We start from the raw sequence: 11,369 nt of genomic DNA, 5'->3' as shown, positions 1-11,369 counted from the left end.
GTAGCATAAGCTACCTAAACGGGTCGTGATGGACCGTAAGCACTTAGGTTAAGTTTCATTTTAGTATTTAGGCTTGTTTAAACCATAATACACGAGTCTCCATACTCGTTTGGTTTACAAACCCGCGTACTATCCGATCCTCCGATTTAGGTCCGGTATATTAACATAAGCTACCTAATAGGTGCCGTTGATATTCCGTGATCTCTCGCATTTCCTGATTATTTCACAAGAACAACAAAGCAACCTCAGGTGAGTACATAGAACCCCATCTTTTACTGTTTTCTAAACTGTTTTGGGGTGAAACACATGTGCCTATCTGTTACTTTCATGCTTTCCATGTTTTCACATCGTATATCTGCTATGTTGTTAGTACATTATAGTACACGATTTCATTACATTTCATGCTATGTATGCCCATTGTGTGCGTACTTAGTACATTTGATTTACATAAACATTTCTGCTGCATATGTTTACTCAGCATATGGGCACATTGCTTTATATGAACATTTCTGCTGCATATGTTTACTCAGCATATGGGCACATTGATTTACATGAACATTTCTGTTGCATATGTTTACTCAGCATATGGACACATTGATTTACATAAACATTTCTGCTGCATATGTTTACTCAGCATATGGGCACATTGCTTTATATGAACATTTCTGCTGCATATGTTTACTCAGCATATGGGCACATTGATTTACATGAACATTTCTGCTTCGTATGTTTACTCAGCATACTTAGTACAATTGTTTACATCACATGCCTTCATTTTGTTATGACATTTGGTTTGTTTAACATGGGACAATACATTCATTAACATTAGCTACGCCGTTCGTTAGTAGGTAGTGGTACCATAGGAATTGACAACTCCCATTCCTGAAGTCCTGGGTTTGATAGGACTGGAAGGAATGACCGAATTCGATATACATAACTTAGATAAACCTTTAATTTGTTTAAGGGTTTATCGCCGCAGTCTCAAGGCTTGGATGTATGCATAGTTTACAATACCACATAAATGTTAATATCAATAGAGCATGCATTTCCCGCAGAACATAACGCTGATTTAAACCACGTTTTACTTCAACGACTTGTTTTGTGCATATGGTTTAAGTTGATACATTTCGCTTACCATACATGATACATTTTGGGATTACACATTACATGATTTACATTGAACATAAACACGTCGACATTGACATACACATTTGGTGGTTTACATTTGAACATAAACATTTGACATGGTTTACAATAACACTTGACATTTGGTTTACACATGAACAATTTACATGGTGGATTGGTTTGGGTAAATGATTTAAGTAACGTGGCATATGTAATATGATACAAACATGGTGGATACGCCGCTGGTACTTCCTATATATAAATGTTTGTATGATATTACATATCGTGGCGTTATCTAAGTCATTTCAGTTTAGACACATCACATTTTACATAAATAACATTTTCTTCACAAGACATTATTTTCACAAACAACTTATCTTATTCAACTCATTTTACTTGGTTATTCGTTTAACCTTGCACTTATCTATACATATCGTTTGATGTTATCGTTTTTCAAATGATTTACAAAGCAAAACAAATTACAAGGTTCATGACTGACTGTTATTAAACATTCTTCAAAACTCAAGTCATGAACCCCATTTTCACAAAACCTATGTATCTCACATGCATTTTTATGCTGACGTACCTACTTTCTCATGTGTTTTCAGGAGCTATTCCATAGGACGATGATCATGATTCTAGGGCGGACCTGTGCCTTAGAGCCTAAAAATGAAGTTTGAACTAGCTTAATTATGTTTTGATTTCCGTACTCTCCTTCTAAGACAATGTAACACCTTTGTTTATAAATAAAATACAACTTGTATGCCATGGTTATGACACAATTTAATTCTGTCCACGACACTCCCCGGCGTTTCCGCCGCGGTTGCATGTTATACGCGGCCGGGGTGTGACAGAAGAGTTGGTATCAGAGCCATTGGTTATAGGGAATTAGGTTATTAGTAATGTTTTGACCTAGACTATAACTTTAGGACCCTAACACAAGTTATCTTGTGTTTAGAGTTTAAAACATGCACATCACCTATCCTTAGGTGATAACCACAACGGGAACTTCGGTTCCGAATTCGCTTTGAAAATTAATCATCTGTTCTAGGATGATTGATTTCTAGGTTTTGAACCCTCTATTATAAGGTTTTGAACCCCTTTGGATTTTCAAAAATCCCGTCAAAGTGTTGGGTTAATAGTGTGAACACGTGCGAACTGGAAGGGTGAATGCCTGTACCCTGAGTTTTCTGTCTAAGGCTAGAGTGTTCGTACAAATCCACATAATCGGACCAGTCACTCTTACCTGGGAACTCTTGGGGTGAGTGTTCACTTATAGGCGAGCATGTCTTCGCGATACACTAATCCTGACCCATTTACTTTGACTAGACATTTCACGTCGCTTATTTGCTTTGCGATGCATAACCGCCATCTTTGCTTTTGATTGATTTTGCTTCATCTCATTCTCTTCATCCAATCATCTCACTCGTTTCATTTCATGTTTTTCTCTTCTAGAATGCCTCCTCGCCGCGACAACCAGATAGCTACTGCCGAGCTGGCGGAGATTATTGCGCAGCAGATGGCCGCTCAATTTCCGAATCTCTTTGCTCAATGGAACCAGGCCAACAACAACAATGGTACATGCAAATACAAAGATTTTAACTCGGCTAAGCCACTCAAGTTTAGTGGTTCTGAGGGAGCAACTGGGCTTCTTCAGTGGTTCGAGAGCATTGAGAACACTTTTCGCCACGTGCAGTGTCCGGATAATCGCAAGGTCGAGTTTTCTTCCAGCGTGTTTCAGAAGAGGGCTCTAACATGGTGGTCTGGGGTTATGAGAGATCAAGGTGCAGAAGTTGCTCTAGCTCAAACATGGGCTGAACTGAGAGCTCTTATGATGAGGGAGTTTTGTCCTCGTCATGAGCAACGAGCGTTGGAGAAAGAATTTGATGTGTTGAAGCAAGATAGTGGCGAGCACAGGGCTTATACAGATAGGTTTGAGGAGCTGAGTCTTCTTTGCCCGACTATGGTTACCCCACTCGATAAGGCCATCGAAAGATACATCGACGGCCTACCTGACTCAGTACAAGATATCCTTACTGGTAGCAACCCTACCACACTCCGTCAGGCAATCGAGTTATCGGCGACGTTAACTGAGTCGCAGATCCGAAAGAATAAACTACACAGGAAGGGTGACAAGGGCAAGAAGCAGTCGGCAGACAAGGAGGACAGTAAGAAAGGTCAGAACAAGAAGGGAAAGGACTCTGGTTCCTCAAGGGGGTCAAGGAAGCGTAAGGCTTCCCAAAATTTTGCTGTGATTGCCCAAGCTAACCAGGCAGCTCCCAACCAAGCCGCACAGCCTCCAGCCAAGAAACCCTACTCAGGAAGTGCACCTTTGTGCAATCAATGCAACAGTCACCATCAGCCGCAATATCAGTGCCGTTTCTGTACTAACTGTGGGAAGTCAGGTCATCTTGCCAATGTTTGTCGGTTTGCTCAGAATCACGCAGTCCAGAACCCTGCTCAACAAGTTGCTCAGCAACAGGGTCAGGCTGCACGACCAAACTACCCACCAGGTGCATGTTATAATTGTGGGGATCTGACCCACTACAGAAATCGGTGTCCAAGACTAGTCAACCAGAAGCAGAATGCAAATCAGAATCCGGCACCGGCTCGAGGCCGAGTCTTTAACATGAATGCACAAGAAGCACAAGCAGACAACGAGGTGGTGAACGGTACGTTCTTTATTAATAATCAGCCAGCATCTGTTCTTTTTGATTCGGGTGCCGACAAGAGCTTTGTGTCATTGTCTTTTGAGACAATGCTTCGCGTGTCTAGAACGAAACTAGGTAAACCTTTGATAGTAGAGGTTGCCAGTGGTGAACCCATTGTTCTTAATTCTGTTCTACGCAACTGCCAGTTAAACCTTAACGACCATATTTTCCCTATCGACCTCACACCAATGCAACTTGGAAGCTTCGACGTTATTGTGGGAATGGATTGGTTATCTAAGCATCACGCAGAGATAGTTTGTTCTGAAAAGATTGTTCGTATACCGCTGTCGACAGGCGAGATCCTGCAGGTTCGTGGTGAGAAGCCTGTCGGTGGTCTCAAACTCATGTCCTGTTTTAAAGCACGGAAGTATCTGCGAAAGCACTATGTGGCTTTCTTAGCACATGTTACAGCAGATAAAGGCAAGGGTAAGTCTATTTCAGATATTTCTGTCGTTCGGGATTATTCCGAAGTATTCCCTGAAGACTTACCTGGCCTACCTCCAGCACGCCAAGTCGAGTTCCGTATTGACCTCGTACCTGGTGCAAATCCCGTTGCCAGAGCTCCATATCGTCTTGCACCGTCCGAGATGCAAGAGTTGTCTAAACAGCTGCAGGAACTCTCCGACAAAGGTTTTATCCGTCCTAGCTTTTCACCTTGGGGTGCTCCCGTTCTCTTTGTAAAGAAGAAGGATGGATCTTTTAGGATGTGTATCGATTATCGTGAGCTTAACAAGCTTACCATCAAAAATCGATATCCCCTACCTCGCATTGATGATCTCTTCGATCAATTACAAGGCGCATCTTACTTTTCAAAGATTGATCTACGATCTGGATATCATCAGCTTCGTGTACATGAAGAAGACATTCCCAAGACAGCGTTCCGTACTCGTTATGGACATTATGAGTTCACAGTCATGCCATTCGGTTTGACTAATGCTCCTGCTGTTTTCATGGACTTAATGAATAGGGTCTGCAAGCCTTATTTAGATAAGTTCATCATCGTTTTCATTGACGACATTTTGATATATTCTAAGACGCGAGCTGATCATGAGCAACATCTTCGTCTTACATTGGAACTCCTAAAGAAAGAACAACTTTTCGCCAAATTCTCCAAGTGTGAATTCTGGCTTAAAGAGGTTCAATTTTTAGGACATATTGTCAACGAACAAGGTATTCATGTAGATCCCTCCAAGATCAGTGCGATTAAGGATTGGGATACACCTACTACCCCTACTGAAGTTCGTTCTTTTCTTGGTCTAGCGGGTTATTACCGCCGCTTCATAGAAAATTTCTCGAAGATTGCAGTTCCTCTAACTGCTCTAACTCAGAAGAACAAGCCATTTTATTGGGGAGTCAAACAAGAGGAAGCATTTCAGACTTTGAAACAAAAACTTTGTGACGCGCCTGTCCTAACTTTGCCTGAGGGCAATGATGATTTTGTCGTTTATTGCGACGCATCTAAATTAGGTCTTGGATGCGTCTTGATGCAAAGAAACAAAGTCATAGCATACGCATCTAGGCAGTTGAAGATACATGAGAAAAACTACACCACTCATGATCTTGAGTTGGGTGCAGTTGTCTTCGCTCTTAAAATCTGGAGACACTACTTGTATGGTACAAAATGCGTGGTTTTCACAGACCACAAAAGTCTCCAGCATATCTTCAATCAAAAAGAGCTCAACATGAGACAACGACGTTGGGTTGAACTTCTAAATGACTACGACTGCGAGATTCGCTACCATCCTGGTAAGGCGAATGTCGTAGCCGATGCTTTAAGTCGCAAGGAACGTACTAAGCTTCATTGTGTACGTGTCCAATCTGTTATTCAAACCGATATCCAAACTCGTATATCTCAGGCTCAACAAGCTTGTGTTTCGCAAGGTTTGTGTAACACCTCGAAAAATTTCGGCCAATAATGTCTTGACACGTGTCATAAGGTTCCGTTATGTGAAAACATACTTTAGAGGGACTAAAAGTGACAAACAGTGAAAACTATGGAACGTAAGGGTCCAAAGTGTCAACAATGGATAAATAGACTCTATGATAACCCCACATAATGTTTATAACCTTTAACGGTTGGTTCATGGATCATACGACGCGGAAATTGCCCAAAAGTGAAGTATTGTAAACTATAGGGGCCAAAAGTGTCAACATGTTTAATTTATACCTCTGAGTGAACTTTTGGCAGACCCGAAGCTTTGTATAGCTAAAATATACTCACTAGAATATGTGGTAAAAATTTCATGAAGTTTCGTCAACGTATGAGAAAGTTATGGCCAAAACCGTACTTAAGGGACTAAAAGCGTCAACGTCGAATTCAGGGCTTTTCGGTTGAGCGCAAAGTCATCCGAGGGCATTACCATGTTGGTAAAAGTCCTAAGGTTATTAGAAACCAAGTTTGGGGGTTTACGGGTCGAGAAAAATAACCGAAACATCGCGTACAAGTTCAGGGGTCAAAGCTGTCAATACACGAAAGTTGTTTGGCTGAAACAGGGGTCAGGCGACCCGCCTGGGAAAGCCCAAGCGGGCCGCGTGGGACTACCAGCGACAGAAAATGGGTTTTGGGTCGAATTGAGTCCGAATTTGAAGTGGAATCCAGTTGTTTTCGCCTCCAATTGCACCAATAACCTTTCATGCATGCCTACATCTACAGTGGCCTCGAAAATTTGTGTTTAAATCAGATTATTGATCACTTTTGGTCATTTGCAATTGAAGAACATAAGCTCTCAACATTCAAGAACTTCAAGCAAGCTTTCTGGAGCATTTCTGAAGATCAAGGCCGACTCCTAGTGATCATTTAACATCTATAGGACTCTTGTAAGCATTCAATTCGTTCTTTAATCCGTTTTTGCTTTGATTATTGCTAAAAGTCAAACTGGGTGTTCATAACCTTTGACTTTCTGATTAAACGGATTTCTTTCAGTAATTTCTCGAATTGAAACTTGTTATAGATTGGTATCTATGTGGGAAACAAACCCTCTAAAGGGTACTAACTGATTCCCACTACATGCATGCTTAATGTCGAGTCAAACCAAATTCTAAAAAGTCAACAGAAGCAATCTTTGTGAAAAATAACATGATTAATGACATAGATGACATGCAACCTGATTTATCATTAAAAATAACTTGTAACACATATAAGAATGTGTTTTAATCATCATCAACTCGACAATCTATAGTGTAGACACGAATCGGAACCGAAAGTCTTGTAAAACGATTATTTCGTAGACTATCGATTCGGATTCGTACATGCATGTTCGAGATCTGCATTGGAATGTATTTTTGACTATTTTTTTATTTTAGTTAAACTTCCTGGAATTTTCTTTGATCGAGTCTATGCTTAGCCTATTCGAATGCTTGTTTCCGGTTTATGCATAAAGTTGACTATCTTGCCCTTTTTGATTTAAAACGGGATTTTTGGAAAAGTAAAAGAGTAGAGATCTGTATTTTTATTATATAAACTTGCATCGAAAGTTTCGGATCAGTTGGTGGTCCAGATTGTGAGTTATGGCCATTAGCGTAAACTATGTTATAAATTTACATAAACGGCCCTTTTTGCGTAGAACCCGTTTCTGGCCACGTTTTGGTACAAAACTTTTTACCAACTGATTATATATAATATTCTGGGAATTTTGATGATTTTTAAGTAATTTTTGGCTGAACGGATCCTAGATCACCTAGTCATTTCGGCTTATGTCGGTTTTGACCGTTTTAGCCATAAAAGGAGTTTTACACATCCTTTTGACCCGAAACCTTTTTCTACTGATTTTGTATGATGAATAAATTATTATAAGACTTCTGGAAATATAAAAATCTCAGATTTTATTTGAAAACCCGAAAACGCCCTTAAATCGTATTTTTAGCGTTTTAAGCGCATAGTAAGCGTTGTACTTGTTTTAAACCTATAAAACTTATACCTACTGATGTAAATCACATATTTTCATATAATAACAGTAAGTATGATATTTTAAACTCAGGTTTCCAGTTTTGGCATTTTTAGCCCTTGTGAAATTACTAAATTACCCCTATGGTGCATAGTTTGGTTTTAAATGATATATTTGGTATATGGGTCATACCCTACTGATATAATATGTTATATTAAGTATATTTACTGTATGAACCAGACCCCAACTCAGATTTCAATTCTTATCCTTTTATTATCTTTTAAATGACCAAAATGCCCTTTTAAGGCATAAATTGAGTTTAAAATTATCCCGGGCAATATAGAACATAACTTACTGATATAATATCATATTCTAAGCATATTAATTCAGGGAACTTGCATTTGAATCCTTTGGCTACCCGTATCGCCCTTTTCGCGTTCGGTTCGGTTTACGTAACTAGTTTGCGTAAATTGACCGAAACGGGTCAAACGATATCGTTTTTGCTTCAAAATCCAGAATGTATTTAGTATACCCATATTATACAAGTATTCGAGCTTGTCGGGTCTAAATCACATTCTATCCGGTCTTTCGCTTAATCGTGCGTAAACCGTATCATTCCTAAAACTAACCGGTCAAAGCTTAAGCTTAAATAAAAGGCCGTTAGGAATCTAATAGGTTAATTATAAACCTTTGTTCCAGATTAGGAAGCCCGGTAAAAGCTACCACCACTTATCGTTTGTGACTTATACTTGCTCAGGTAAATACATTTTTGACTTATTTTCCCTATACGGGCTTGGGGTACGGTATTTAAAATACCGCTTGATCGGGCGCACAAGTCCTGCGCCCTATGGGTGTACAGTCTTGAATAGCTTGTGTGATTTTCGTTTAAACAGTCTTGTCTTACTTAAAGGCTTTGGGGGGTTATTGACCATGTCCCGGATATCCTTGGCATTATCTTACGAGATGGCCACGACCAGAGCACGGGGTGTAGGCGTACACTCGTCGTGTATAACTCTTTAATGTGGTGTGTCAATTAAATCTCTAGCCCGGACAGTAGATCCCGGGCCACCAGAGATACAAGTGCATGTAAATCGTTCACAAGTTTATATTATATAATTATCCCAAGTTAATAAAATATTTATGCCTTGTGCATTTAAATAAATTTTAAATCATTTTCAAAATGAGTCAGTCGATTTGTATTTACCAGTGTAAACTGACGTATTTTTCCCAAAAGATTAAGTGCAGGTACTATACGGAAATAGGCTGGCTGTTTCCTAGAGAGCGTCCACAATAGTCTCGCAAACTTGGACGACATTTATCTGTTGAACTATTTATTTCTATTTTTATTTGATCCGCCTGTGGATCCATTTCAACGACTGTGATAATTATTATTGCACTTTAATTAAAGTTGAAATGTTTCTATTTTGCTTCCGCTGTGCATTATTATATTGTGTTGATTGTCTATGACGATGCCAACTACGTCACTGTACCCCACACCGGGCCCACCGGTGACACGTGAAAATTCGGGGTGTGACAGGTTGGTATCAGAGCCAACGCTGAGTGAATTAAACACTATCCTAACGTGTTTAATCTCAGTTACACAATTGCACATTCCTCGATTTTCGAGTCTAGACAAAGAACTTAGGAAATGTTCAACATTTCGTTTAATTTATTTTTATTTATTATTGCATTGTCTTATATATTTTGTTGTGCAACTTGTTTGACTTTTGACAGGATCAGGATGCCGCCAAGGATGAGAGGTCGTGGAGGATTTCCTACATCGCACGATCATGAGGCTGGTCCCTCGCATAGGCGGGCTCCATCTGCTACACACAACACAGCCGCTAACGACCTTTGGAGGTCTTTTGCCGAGCCTGCTAGGCATTCGGTTTCCGCGAGCACTTCTCCGTCATTACCCCACTCGTTTGGGCCCCATTCGGAGAACGGGCCCCATGGTTCGCTTGGATCGTACATACCATTGCACCAGTCACCACAGCAGTACCCAGCGCCAGCCTACCAGGGTTTGTATAACCCTAATGCTTATGTGGAGGAGCCAGTGGGCCATAACCCACTTGGACAGGAGGACCACTTTTCTGGTGGTCACGAGATGGACGTAGACGAGGAGACGGACCCTTCGCTCCCACCATCAGGTACACCAAACCACCCGATTGAGATATCGGATGGGTCGCCATACACAGGATCACCATTTAATGGTGTGGACAGCTTCCAGGAGAGGTTTAAGCAGCATGATTGGTACTTCACCCCTAGCCACAACTCTCCGATGCTTCAATCACTCCATGGTACTCCGATGCTCCAATCGCTCCATGGTTCGCCGGTGCACTCACAGCACCACTCGCAGCAGCAGCAGCTCCAGCAGCAGCCGCCTCTACCGCAGGACCTATCTGAGGCCCTGTGGCGTGACGTGATCACTCCGTCACCACCGCCGCCGCCAGTTTTACCTCCTCCACCTCAGAGGCCGAGGAGGAATGCGCGCATGTCTACGCGCGGAGGGATTCGCATAGGCACCCCTCCACGTGTTAGTAGCAGCCGCTACACGTCTCTACCCGGGGAGTCCGAGACAGGGGAGTCTCAGCATCCCGTATCGGAGGTTACTTCTGTTCCGATCCCGCCTCTGCCGCCGCAGAATTTTGGAGAGCCGATTCCGGCTTATGCTAGTGCCGCTCAGTTCAACCCGTTCGAGCAGGTGTTCCCTCAGGGTTATGATTACACGGGAGACCCTTATTGGCAAGCTGTGAACTACAGCTCACTCCCACATAGTGGTCCACTTGGAGACCCTTGGGCTGCTGGCCCATCTACTTTTGGTTACCCTCCGGGTTACCAGCAGCCACCGCAGCCGCAGCCTTACCAGCCGCCGCAGCCGCAGCACTACCAGCCACCACCACCGGCGCCTATGATGTCGCCGCCGCAGGTTCAGGAGATCCTGCAGGGGATTGATAGCATGCGACGCGAGTTCCAGCACAATATGCGAGAGGATCGCCGACGCACCAGTGGTATGTTTAAGAAGGTATTTGATTTGCTCAAGGGTAAGAGCAAGAAGGATCGTTGAATCCTTCGATTATTATTTCATGTACTCATGTCCCTGCGTGGACATTTATTCCAGTACTCTACCCCTGCGTGGGTATATCTATCTTTCTCTACCCCTGTGTGGGTATGTTATCCTGTTAACCCCTGCGTGGGTTTGTTTTATTTTATTTTGTTATTGTTGTACTTGTTTAGCCCCTGCGCGGGCATGTTATTCATGCTAGTTATGTTATTTCAAGTCCCGTTTAGGGCAATTATGTACTGGTATTTTATTGGAAATTTAAATGGTTAATTTGAATTTATCATTTTATTTATATGCATGAATAATAATAAAATAATGGAAAATATCAATTTTTATTTGATTTGCCATTTTATAAGAATCTTAGTAAGGTATAACCTAGCTTGAATGCCTTATTAACAGGCCTGGCCATGATGGTAAAACCTGGTTGAAAGGATTCAACTCCCTGTTAACATCTGGGAACATGTTAACATTCTGGGCTAAGCGTGATCTGTAGAATCACACGACCCACCTTTTTAATAAATTATCTACAGATTATATCTGTATACTAGTCTATTAATGACTTAATACCTACGGGTTATGACTATG

This window comes from Helianthus annuus, chromosome 14, assembly GCF_002127325.2.
Source record: "Helianthus annuus cultivar XRQ/B chromosome 14, HanXRQr2.0-SUNRISE, whole genome shotgun sequence".
In the NCBI taxonomy this organism is placed as follows: Eukaryota; Viridiplantae; Streptophyta; class Magnoliopsida; order Asterales; family Asteraceae; genus Helianthus; species Helianthus annuus.
Note: the sequence above shows the minus strand (reverse complement) of the source record.